The sequence below is a fragment of the Saimiri boliviensis genome, chromosome 13 (assembly GCF_048565385.1).
Source record: "Saimiri boliviensis isolate mSaiBol1 chromosome 13, mSaiBol1.pri, whole genome shotgun sequence".
NCBI classification, from domain to species: Eukaryota; Metazoa; Chordata; class Mammalia; order Primates; family Cebidae; genus Saimiri; species Saimiri boliviensis.
The window spans coordinates 38841730-38855925 of NC_133461.1; positions in this window are offsets into that span (position 1 = coordinate 38841730).

Consider the following 14196-nt stretch of genomic DNA (forward strand, 5'->3'; position numbering starts at 1 on the left):
GCCGGCTAATTTTTTAGTAGAGATGGGGTTTTATCATGTTGGCCAGGCTGGTCTCCTGACCTCAAGTGATCGACCTGTCTCAGCCTCCCAAAATGCTGGGATTACAGGTGTGAATCACTGCACCTGGCCAGGTATGCCATTTAAAAAAAAAATATGTTGGACCATATTTGTACTGTACTTTTTCTGTGTTTAGATACATTTACATACACACATACTTACCATTGTGTCACAGTTTCTTCCCGTATTCAAAGCAGTAATATGCTGCATTTGTAGCCTAGGTGCTATAGGCTGTACCATGTAGCCTATGTGTGTGGTAGACTACAACAATGTAGGTTTGTGTGAGTACACTTTATAATGCTCTCACAATTACAAAATCACCAATGACAAATTTCTCAGAACATATTTTCACTGTTAAGCAACACATGACGATACCAATATAAAATAGTCTGCTTTTTTTTCCAAGTATGTCTCCACAAAAAGAGGTCACATATATGACCTCATCACCACACATTTGACCTGGATTCCATCAGAACATTTCTATCTTACATTTGAATCCTCAGTCGAAAATATTCCTAGGCTGAAGAAAATACTCATTTTCTTTTCTCTCTCTTCACTCATACTGTAAGCGGGCTCATTTGATTAGCATAGTTGAAGATTATCTCCAGGTTCAAAAAAAAAAAAAACTTGAACTTTTTCAAATGTGTGCAGATGTTTTATTCTTTTCTAAAAATAAGTTCATCTCTTTCCAATAGATCCCTGATAGGCATTGCATTTTTTTTTTAACCTTAAATCAATTTAGCCTTAAGCTCAATTTTCCTCAGTTGAATGCTCATCTTGATAAACTCCTTAGGGCTTGTTCCCTAGAGAATTTTGTTAAACCTAATTTTATTAAAACTTAGGATATAAAAACCTTGTTTGCATAATTATCTATATTAAATATTTCTACCTGTTTCTTTAGAGACTTCACTGTAATCTCCCCATTAAAACAAAACAAAACAAAACAAAAAAACAAACCTTTAGTATATTTTCCAGGATTTCAGGCTTGCTAGTCAAACCAGGAAAGTCTACCCAGAAAAAATGTGGCATAATTTAAAACACTGAAATTAACCAAAGCTACACACTATCCATTGTGTTGGCCAGATGACTAGAGTTATTATTTTTGTAATATTGGGTTAAAAAAAAGAAAAGGAGCTCTTGTTTATCTTTTCCTATCAAGGTTAACTAATAATACCTGTCCTATTATATCATAGGCAGTTGTGAATAATACAGTTGGTTTTATTTGAAAATACTCCAAAACTTCCAAATATAATATAAAATGTTATTATGTTGCTCCTCTTATTCCAAATGTAAGCAGGGATTGTGTTGGAGCCCTTTTCCAAGTCAGCTTATCAAGAGGCACTTATTTCAAAGGTAGCGTGTGCCTACCCCTGTGCTAAGTGCTTTGAGAGTCTTAGTCTTTTGCTCACAATGAGTGAGTTGACTTACAGATCAGTTTCTGCACTTGACGAATTTAAAACAGGAGATCCAGAAACTGAACTCTGAAGTAAAAGGAAGATGAGTCACCTTCCTATCGAATCACCTCTGAGTCAAACTACTATTCACAGTGTGGGTGTTGGCACTCCTTAAGAAAATCATGTGCCTCTTCTACCAGTGCAGATTGTGGAAGTTCATAGAGAGAGGGCAAAAGAGGATAAATCTCCATCTCAGTGGGGACTAGCTTTACTAAATGAATGAGGTCTTTTCATGTTGCAGAATACCATCTAAAGGAGCAGTTCTGTAAACTAGGTATGAAGACTCTCCAATGCTCTTCAGATGATGTCAGATAAATTTCTCCTTCATGTAGGAGAAACTGCAACAAAATTATATATGGGCTGTGGAGTTTGCTGTCTACAAACTTGAAAATAATGCTGTCCCCTTGAAATATATCATAAGTGTATTACAAAATAATCAGAGCAGAAATATTCAAATCATCAAAGCCAGTGATCATAGAGTGATTGGAAATAATGATATATCCCATGAAACAATGCTTATAACAGAACAGGTTAGCCAGAGATAAAAGTAGAGTGAAAGAGAACATTTAACAGTGTTGAGGCCAAACAAGTTGGCCATTCTTTTGACAAGAGCTGCCTTTTGTATACAGGTATTGGAATCTGGTGTTATTTACTATGTGAATCATGTGCAGTCTGTCTTCCATTGCTCTCACAAGCCTGTCACTACAAATGCAATCACCTGAATGGCATCTACTCCTGGAAGCCCACCTCATGTGCTCAGAAACAAGTTTCTCAACTACCAGTTAGTTGTGTCTTCAAGGCCACCCAGCACTGCTAAGCATTTGGCCATCACTTCACAGAACCACGTGGCTTCTAGAGGGACTACTGAACCTTTCACTATTTTCTAGTTTGCCTACTTGGTGCCAGCCTTCCACTTTGAATTCTATGTATATTGCTAAGCTACGTGAATTCTACTGGTCACTGCCACATCTCCTGGACACAACTATCTGCATAGTATTTTTTCCTTAGGAACTGCTGCCCCTTTCTTAGATCCCAGTGGGTCATGGGAGCATCCCTGATGTGTTAGAGTCACAATTTATAGCATGTATTCCTGTTTAAAATAATTGTTTAATGGCATATGTATTGCTCTCTCTTCAGAGTGCATGGCTAGTCACACTTTATAAATCTTTCCATCTGTATGAACATTCAAATGATAGACCCCACTAGTTTCAGTTGTTATTCACAAAGCGTTACTCCAATGTAGATATATTCACATTTAATTTTTCTGCTTCCTTATTACAAAGATATAACACACTATTGTAGAAATAGCACAGCCTAAGAGTCAATCTGCTCTGAGTTCTAATTCTGGCTCTTATGCTAATTATGTGTAGAACTTTCAAATAGTTTATTGATTCTTTGAACCTCTTTTTTTTTTTATCTGCAAAATTGGCATAATATATGCTGTACTTTAGAAGGCCATTGTGAAGACTTAACCAAATAATATCTGTTTAAGAGTTATTACAATGCTTGGCTAATGGGAAAAGCTAAAAATTCGTAGCTCTTATTATCATTGTTATTAGCTGTATTTCCCTGCTCTATCCTACAAGTTTGGTTTTACTCCAAAGCAGACCTCTCTGAGACTTTCTGATTGTGAAGGAAAGAGATAGAACAAGCAAATTAACTCTGATGGGTTAGTGGCCTAATATGATGCTCTATGGGACAATAAATAAAAAAGATTGGAAAGAAAAACTTTTATTGAAAAGACTGAGTATCAGAGATAAAATATGGGATTCTGGCTCTTCTGATGAAATTAGCTTTAGTAACTTTGCGGAAGTGGTCTAGAGAAGCTTTACCTGAATGGGATTGGCTTCAGAAATCCTATTATTCTGCCCCCACCCTATCACACCAGCAAGCATGGAAATGGCTTATTTTATTACAAACTAATTACCATTCACTTTTTATCGTCAGCAAAATTGATTTGCACAGCACTTTTTAAAATTCAGGAACTGCAATATGAATTTGTTGAAACAAAGAGGGTCATTACCAAGTCCTATAATCCATCCTGCAGGCTCTCTCCTGGGTTTTAATTACTCTGGCCATGAGTAGATATTAGATAGGAAGGCAGGTCACTGAGGTTCTGCCAGTTTGAGTCATGTGTGCTCGGTCTTCCTAAATCTCTGTCAGCCACATGGTCTTTCTCGCCTTCAAGACCCAGCAATGATAACAGATAATAATGAGTCACTCCTTCTCCTCCTCATCATCATCCTCAATTAACCAGCATTCAGCTTCCAGTAGTGCAGATTATAGAGCCAGTGAGTCCCTAGGGTTTGGAGAAATTCTAAAGGCCTAGAAGAAGGAAGTGAAGGAGAGAGGTAACTATAAAAGTGAGGCCTCAAAATTAGTAATGTGATTCTGTAGGTATGCCAGAATGCCTACCAGCATGTTCCATACCCAGTTGCAATTGTTTTGAGTGACTGCCTCAGGAGAGAGGAGTTTTAATTTACGGGGCTCTGTTTGGTGTCTCAGAAACTAAAGCTAATAACACTAGCTGACAAGGAGAGAGTAATTAAGGTAGACTCTGACTCTAAAATGTTCCTTAGAAGTATTAACACTCGTCGCCTTCTAATATACTACACAACATATTTGTTATGTTCACTATTTATTTTTTCTCTTCGGCCAAAATATAAAGACCAAAAGACAGAGCCTTTTGTTTTATTCTCTAACGTCTTTCTTTCTTTCTTTCTTTGATTGCCTTTTAGGTTTTGGGGTACATGTGAAGAACATGCAAGATTGTTGCATAGGTACACACATGGCAGTGTGGTTTTCTGCCTTCCGTCCCCTCGCCTGTATCTGTCATTTCTCCCCATGCTATCTCTTCCCACCTCCCCACCCCCGTCCCTCCCCCATTTCCCCCCAATGGACCCCAGTGTGTAGTGCTCCCCTCCCTGTGTCCATGTGTTCTCATTGTTCAACACCCGCCTATGAGTGAGAGCATGCGGTGTTTGATTTTCTGCTCTTGTGTCAGTTTGCTGAGAATGATGGTTTCCAGGTTCATCCATGTCCCTGCAAAGGACGTGAACTCATCGTTTTTGATGGCTGCATAATATTCCATGGTGTATATGTACCACATTTTCCCTATCCAATCTATCATCGTTGGGCATTTGGGTTGGTTCCAGGTCTTTGCTATTGTAAACAGTGCTGCAATGAACATTCGTGTGCATGTGTCCTTATAGTAGAATGATTTATAATCCTTTGGATATATACCCAGTAATGGGATTGCTGGGTCAAACGGGATTTCTATTTTTAGGTAATTGAGGAATCACCACAGTGTCTTCCACAATGGTTGAATTAATTTACATTCCCACCAACAGTGTAAAAGTGTTCCTATTTCTCCACATCCTCTCCAGCATCTGTTGTCTCCAGATTTTTTAATGATCGCCATTCTAACTGGTGTGAGATGGTATCTAACACCATAAAAACCCTAGAATAAAATCTAGGCAAAACCATTCAGGACATAGGCGTAGGCAAGGACTTCATGACCAAAACGCCAAAAGCAATGGCAACAAAAGCCAAAATAGACAAATGGGACCTAATCAAACTCCACAGCTTCTGCACAGCAAAAGAAACAGTCAGTAGAGTGAATTGGCAACCAACAGAATGGGAAAAAATTTTTGCAATCTACCCATCTGACAAGGGACTGATATCCAGAATTTACAAAGAACTAAAACAGATCTACAAGAAAAAAACAAACAAGCCCATTCGAAAATGGGCAAAGGATATGAACAGATACTTTACAAAAGAAGACATACAGGAGGCCAACAAACATATGAAAAAATGTTCATCATCACTGGTCATTAGAGAAATGCAAATCAAAACCACATTGAGATACCATCTAATGTCTTTCAAGCACCTAGAAGAATATCTAGGATCTAGTAAGTGCTGAATAAATATTAGTTTAATAGAGGCACCCTATTCATTCTCCTAAATAATTAAAGAAACTCTTTAAAGAACACACCCAGTCTATGTTGCAAACCCTGGATTTGTCATTTGTAAATCCTATACTGAAATGGTAATAAAGTAATAGAATAATAGTTTAACATTTGCTTCCAAATTGTATTCTTAAACATGGGACTAGGACCATTTTTCTTCTCTCTTCAACTTTGTGGACAGTTAAGGGCTTGCTGAACCCCTCATCATAATCTCTTTGACCATTCCCATTGACGTCTCTTAATTCTTTACTTATATTTGTACTTTTGCCATGTTTCTTAATCCCTTTTATAACCATTCTTTACATTTGGTAGATTGTCCTATTGACTGAATGGTTCATGCTTTGGACATGGATGTCTAGTTTTTCTCTCTATCTGAAGATTATTCTGTAAAGTCTTTCTCTTTCTGTATTTCTGTCCTTTCTGTCTCGCTCCCTTTCTCTCTCTTCTACTGCTCAGAAGACTAGTGTCAGTGTCAAGTAGACTTCTGCACATTTTTGCATTGTCTCTCCTGGGAGCCTACCCTGAGCTGTGCCTGAAAGGGTAGATGAGGGAAGGGTGAATTCTGAATGTTGATCTTGGCAAAAATCACAAGAACCTCAGCCTGTTTACTTTTTAAACTTTAAAGTACAGTAACTTCTCTATATCTTGCAGCACAATGAGTATGAAAAGCAGAGACTTTATGTTTACCTAAATCAGGGATCCATTTTCGATAGAATCAAATTCATCATAAACTCTTTATCCACTGATGCTCCAATTCTGGATATGAGTGGCTCACTATTTTCCTAAATTTACATCTCTGGTTATGTTCAGATGAGGTGCAATCTTTCCCCTTTTGCTATATCTTGAAAACAATAGTCTTTAAATGCATTTTATGTAAAAATGCAATTATTATAGTAACCTGTAACCAAAAAGAGGTTCATTTTTACACCCACTTTTGAGATCACATTTGCAGTTGCTTACATATTTATAAGATCAAATGCATATGCATGCATGCCCACGAATGTGCACACACACGTACCAACATTTATAAATAAAAACACCTCCTTACCCTTTAAATTGTTTATTATTTGAATGCTGTTTAATTAGAGTAATTTGATTGACAGTGATAGCACCTGTATGTCCCCATTTTGTTTTATTTATCACTTAGATTTTTTTTTACATTAAAATTTAAGAATCACTATTTTGCAGAGGAGAGACTACACTAAATATTTTGGGATTAAAAATTTTTCAAAGCATACGTAAGTTGTAAAAATTGATTTATTAAATAAATGATAAAGTGAAATTAGTTTTTAAAGGTTTGTCAACTTTCTCATTTACTTAAGATTATTTAGAAAATATATCTATTATAATAAAGAGGGCCTTTGATTTCAAGGTATAGATTTTAGTGTATTAAGTGATTAGAAATGCCTGAGAAATGTGTTCTGTGCTTGTGTTCTTTCTCTCCACCATGATTTTACTTTTGAATAAGTGTCATCAGCTTTAAAATACCTGTGTCTTTACTGAAGCTGACTCTCACTGGGCAAACCTTGTCAGGATGTATGTGCAGGTAGAAGTGCTGCTGCATTTTGTGAGTAGAGCAGTCCCATGCATGTGAGAGAGTTGTGGCTTATATTGACTGCGACAAGCCTAACAACCTTGAGTGATTCAGATGCCATCTCCCTAATTTAACATCTCATCCAATTTGTGAATGAAATGTAGCTTGGTGCTTTTGAAGTTTTGAATTAATGGAAGAAGAATAGGAAGCTGCCTGGAAGGCAAAATGTTCAAGTAATGGCTAGGTCTATTAAGTTGTCTGGTGGTGTTTGGGGATTCTCATTAACTAGGGTTGAAAAGGTTCTAGGCTACATTTACTTTATCTCCCAATCTCTGTGGTGTCATACCTTATTACTATCCATTTTTTATTGTTAAACTAGTCCTGTGATACAAGTGAATTATGAATTCAACTTTATTTCCCTTTCCCAGATGTGTGGTGGATTAGACAAAATTCTATTTCTTCCTGGGGGTTGTCCTACTGTTCCTAGATATGGTAAATCTGCTTGGCCTCCTTGTTTTGTTTTCAAATAATCCTATGAAAGATCTGTTAGTAATATCTACATGAGATACAGCTGGAGAAAAAGATATATATATATAAAATGCTGTGAGATAAAGACCTTAAACCTGCAGAGATCTTAAAATATTTTTATTTTTCTTGAGTAAAGGGCATTCTTTATACTAGACTATAATTTCAATAAGAATATGAAATACGGCTTTTTCATCAGTAGTGAATATTCAGTGCCTAGAAAAGTGCTTGGCATATGGTAACAGGACAAAAGCTCTCTTAAATGAGTGAATATATATATATGTATATGAATATATATATGAATATGTGTAGGAATATATGTGTGCATATGTGTTTGTGTTTGTGTGTGTGTGTATAAATAAATGTATAATGACCATGACTGAGACTTTGGACTTCACCAATGCCACTGTAGACTAAGATGTTGAATTCCCATCTGGCTTCTGCATAGACTCAACTCTGAAGTGTATTTTGTATGCACCACATCTTGTAGGTGTGCCATTGACCTACCATAAAATAGTAATCAAGGGGTCAAGCTCTCCAACATTGGGACCTACCAACCTGAGATTAGCAATGGTTTGCTGAGACTTGGAAGCTCATCCTGCAAAATGGAGCTTTGCTTGATAAAAAGCAGAATTCAGCACCATTGGGCACTATGTATTTGCTATCTCTCCTTCTTTTCATTTTCATTTTCCTCTGTCCTGGTTCTTTGAAATTTTTTCTACTGGTAAAGAAATAGTACAATAGTTTTCTAGTTGTTGCTTTGAGCTCTATTTTCTGGGAAACTCAGTTGGGGCAAACATTCCCTTTTTTTTTTTTTTTTTTTTTTTTTTTTTTTTTTTTTGAGGTGGAGTCTAATTCTGTTGCCAGGGTGGAGTGCAGTGGCCTGATCTTGGCTCACTACAAGCTCCTCCTTCCAGGTTCAAACAATTCTCCTGCCTCAGCCTCCAGAGTAGCTGAGACTACAGGTATGTGTTACCACACACAGCTAATTTTTGTACTTTTAGTAGAGACGGGGTTTCACCATGTTGGCCAAGTTGGTCTTGATCGCTTGACCTCGTGATCTGCTTGCCTTGCCCTCCCTAAGTGCTGAGATTACAGGCATGAGCCACTACACTCAGCCACATTCTCTTTTTTGAGACTTCCATGATCTCATATTCATTTACTAAACACCATTTCTAACAGCTCTGACCAGGGTCTACTGAAACATGGGAAAGAGGCCCAAGGCTTCCATGTCAAAGAAATTGTTCTCCTTTTAGAGTGAAACCAAGGAAGTTGTTCTTGATCACATATTCGATCCTTAGTATAGACATATATATTATGTTGCATTCCAAATGAAGACTTTCAATGCTAGGCTACAATTCCCCCATAGAATTCTTGATATAGAGAGTATGTTCAATAGATATTTAAGCAACCATTTGATGTCTTAACTCTTATAAAAGCTTCTTAGACTATCACTACCTATACTAAGTGTCTCTCTTTTTTTTTTTCAATGAGATACCTATGGAAGTAAACGTAGATATTGAGGGGCATTCATTGAAATCTAGGTAACATTCATCATATGCTTCCATGGAGCACCATTGAAAAATAAACATCTGTGCAATTTCTAAAAGATGTCTCTCATTATATATACTTAAAAATGATTAGTAGATTTTCTTTCAAAGTTTATATTATGTTACATTGTATTAATATTACCTAAACTGATGGAGAGTCATCATAATTTATACTAAAGAGTCCCAAAGTTTTTCAGAGAAAAAAATATAATTTCATAGATTCAGGGCATTGAGAACTTACCAATATAGTTTTTCAAGCTTTACTAATACCCCTTAAAAGACCTTGAGTGTAATGACTAAAGATCACATTCTGGCACCCAATACCTTTCACTATTTATTTGTTGAACACTGTGTCAAGCACTATGCTGGGTGTTGGTGATACAATGCAAAACAAGGTTTACGTTTTTCCCAATCTTATGGAGCTCACAGTTCAGTTGGGAAGACAGAGAAGTACAAATAACCTGAAATACTTTTTAAAAGAGAATAAATTCAGTATGTACAATGGAAGAAACAAACAAGGAACTGAAGGTCAAAGAGTTTTTCTGAGGACCTAACATTTCAGCTGGAACATTAAAAATAAGTAGCATCATGAAGAGCGAGGGAGAAAGTGTTTCAGCAGAAAAGGTAGCATCCAGTGTTTTCTTCCTTGAGAAAGAAAGAGCATTAGGTGTTTTAAGAACTGAAAGAAGTTAAGCTTGGCTGTCACATAAAGAGGTCAAGGAAGGGTTTACCATAACAGGAAAGGGAAACAGTGAAGTCAGATTGGACCTGGCTGGTCAGGCCATGGTAAGAAATTTGGGTCTTAATATAAGAGAAATGGGAGACCACTTAAATGTTTTTAGTAGATTAGTTGCTTGATTATAATTTAGGAAAATTACTCTGGCTACTGAGATATGAATGAAACAGGGCCAAGAATGGATGCATGGAGACCAATTAGGAGGCGGTTGGCATTAGTCAAGGTAAGTGATGGTGGCAGTTTAAACTGGGACACTATAGATTAGGAGATGAATCAATGTTGCAAATAATAATCAAATGGTAGAAAGAGATGTGTGCCATAAAATCATTCATATGTACTATAATGGGAGATGAGAGAACAGCAAGATTATGTTTGATTTACCACAAAATATGGATATCACAGAAGATAATTTAAGAAGATATGGTGTTTGAGCTTCATATTACAGAATTGAGGGGTGGAAGAAAGCCATTCAAATAGAATAGACATGATATGCCAAGCTGCAGAAGAAGACATCACAGCCTTTGAAAGCCTATTAAACATTTCTATTTGAGTGGAGGGTGGGCTGGAAAGGGCATGATGGGAGATGGACTCATGAAACAAGTGCAGCAAGAGTGTAGGGGACTTTGGTCCTCAGCAGAGCTGACAGGGTATTGAGCAAGGGGGCACTGTGACCATATCTGTGCTTTTGAAACAATGGAGAAGAGACAGCGCTGGATGAAATTGATTCTATGGACAATAACAAAATTTGTGAGATGACTGAGTGTGGAGTTTAATGGTTCTGAGGTAGGAAGATGAAGGGCCTTATCCCAAGAATTAAAAGAAGAAGTGTATAGTTAGAAAGAAAGTGATGACTCTAGCTCCTTCCATTTTTCAGTCATATTTCCTTTGTTTTTTTTTGTTCTTCATGTCTTTGAAAGTCCTTGGTTGTGGGGCAAAAGCTCTCACATTTGAGAGCTTCAAAGCACCATTCTCCACAGTCCAACATAATTTTGAATATATGTTTCAATTGATTTGATACTTCAGCCACGTATGTCCCTGCACCAGAACAACCTAAAAATATATAGCTGCTAGATTGGTAGCAATCATAGTAAATTATTTGTAATCTGCATTCCTAAATTCCTGAATGTAATTAATACACTTGAATTCAAAGCACTTCTTCACTTACATACTTACTCTATTTTTGTCAGTGTCTTATTGTGAAAATCTCTCTCTTTATTCCCAATCACGTTGACAAGATTATGATTCAAATAAATAAAATAAAAAGTAGTTTACAATTCTGTTTTTTATACTTTGTAGCCATATGTTTCTATATTTATCCTGAGATTTTATATATATTGTTAATATATATGTTATATATAGTTTATATTATATATATAAACAATAGCCACTATTGAGTGAAAGTCTGTGAACTTACATTATTTAGATTACTTGTAATTCTTATAAAAACTGTATAATGGAAATATTTTCAAACTCACTTTACTGCTTAGAAACTAATGTTCTGAAAAGTTAACCTGCCAAGAACACATATAATGAAGTGCTGGAGTTTGTATTCACCTCCAGGTTTGTCTGATCCTGAGGCCTGTGCTTCATTTTTCACTAAACATCCTTTCCATAATAATGGTTTAACTGACCTAGAGTAGTGATTCTTAAAAATGTTTGTCTCTGGATATTTTTTACACTCTTAAAAAATACTGAGGACCCCCAAAGAATGTCTGGTTATGTGGGTATTACATCTATGAGTATATATTGTATAAAAATTAAAACAATGTTTAAGATATTTATGTATGTATTCATTCACAAATTAATAATAATCTCATTATGTATTAACATAAATAGCTTATTTTATATTAAAATAGCTATATTTCTCATAATAAAAAAGTATAGTGATAAGAGTGGCATTATTTTACATTTTAAAAACCTCTTTACTGTCTGGCATATAAAAGATGCCTGAAATCTCAGGTTCGTTTCTGCCACTGAGCTGCAGGATGTGTTTCTTTTTTGTGGTATATAAACAAAAGCAACCCTTACTCAAAGAAGTGTAGGGACAAACAAATATAAGTTAGAAAAGGGAGGGGTATTTTAATAGCCATTTTGGACAGTTGTAGATATAAGTATATATTTTTTGATACTATACCAAAACTCAACAAGTTACATATCAAGATTGGGTGCAATATGAAATATGAAATCAAACCAATAAACTTTACACACCATTTCATTAAATTCATTGATATATTTTGTGTCTTGAATGATTCTTTTCCTCATGACTAATTTTGTAATATTATGCATTAGTCATTTGAAAAATATTTCTTTTCTGAGCATTGTAGATCTTCCAAACGTTGATCAATTTATTCATTAATGTTATCACTGATCCTATCAGAAAAGTCATTAACTATTGGGAAGCAGTTCTGTGCATGGTGGCAGATACAAGTTTTCTACAATTTTAATTTTTGCTTGCAACCTCAAATTTGATCAATGGCAAAAACTACTGTCCATTGTTTTATTTGAAATGACAAGTTCACAAAGTTAATTTTATGAGACAATGTCTACTCAATATTAATGTCTTAATAACCATAGTTTTTTACATGTCTTTCAATATCTTTCAAAAATGACATTCCATCAGAAAAAAGCTAGTTGAGTTTGCAACTCAATAGCATGTGTGTTTTTCTTGAGACCACCACTATGTTTAGTATGCAGCAGAAGTGCCTTGTGCATACCTCTTATTTTCACACACAAAACAGTCAACATACACTCAAGATGGGACTTCATAAAATTAATGATTTTCATTATTTCTTTAAGGACATTCTTAGGTAAAAAATCTTTTTGTTTTCACCTGAGCTTATGTGGCAATGAAGAATGCAATGACTACTAGAGTTTAGTGCCATTGCCTTGTTACGCATATTAAGACATTGTCAGTTTTACTCATTATTTCATTTACGCCATTGGTGCAATTGTCAATACAATAACAAAGGCAAACATTACCTTAATTTTTTAACGAAAATAGTTTGCTCTGCTCTTCGCCTGAAAAAAGTCTTGGGTATTTCCAGATTCATGGACTCCGCTTGAAGACCTGTTGATCTAGACCTCAGTTTTAGCCAGCTGAACAGAATGTATAAATATTTGCCTTAAGCATTTTGCGGTGTTTCCCATTTCAGCAGTATATAAATGCCTCTTGAATTTGACTCTCATTTTCGATGGACTGTGAAATTACATAAAACAAATGCATGTAGTATGGAGATATAAATGCTGCCCTGGTGAGATTTCTTAGCAATGTGAAAACTTCAGAGTTTCTTCTTCCTCTAAAACCACTTCTATTTCTATTAAAAAGGATTCAGCTTCTGTTCATATGCCCTTTCCTTCTGAAATCCTTTCATGCTTTAACAAATATAATAAATACTTAACATTTCAAACTGTTGAAATAAGTTTATTTTGTTGTTGTTGTTTTTCCACAGCAATTGCTTAGCAAGCCTTTGACCAAATATTTTGATAATGGGCTTACCAATGTTTTGTTTTGTTTTTCTCTAAAATTTTTGACAAACATAAACTCAGCCTAAAAGTGAGCAGAATAGGTAGGCTGACTCACATGGAGACATAGCTACCACCTTTCTGTTGACAAAAAAAAAAAAAAAAAAATATATATATATATATATATATATATATATATATATATATATGCAGTTCATATGACTTTATAGGCAACAGGAACAAGCATCCATAGAAATCTCAAAAACTTGTCAGATGAGGAAAATAAATTGGAACGTCTTTGCCTGTCATATTACAGGACCTTACATGAAGAAGATATAATTATCTGGTTAATCAAGATTTTGTTGCTGTTTTTTCTGTACTCTATTCATTCTGACTCAGAATTATTAGTCCAAAAGATTTAAGATTTCTCCACCCTAAATTCCCTTTTTTCTTCTCATCTGCTAAATACAGTTGATAACCACAGAAAATTTCATGTAGTTTCTGACCATCCCTCCTCTGCATGATGAACACAGCTCACTGTAGCCTGATCTCTTATGCTCAAGTGGCCTGACTCTATTCATATATACAAATATGCGCCAAAGAATGTGCTCTTCTTTAAGATAACCAGACCAGCTTCTTCCCGGTCTGGTTTCTTCCCCTTTTCTTTGTTTCTTCCCCTTTTTCTCCACACTCCTCCTCCTTGACCGCTTCTTTATTTTTAAAATATTTTTTTCTCATGTTGCAGCCATTGTAAAATTGAAATTTTTCTCTTTTTCATGAAAAACAAAGTTTTTTGAAATTTTGTCTTAGAATAAAAGACAATAGACTTATACTTTTGAGTTTACTTTTATATCAGATGGCAGTGGCAATACTAGCTATTTTTCTTGGTTTAGTGAAATCAAGTTCATGT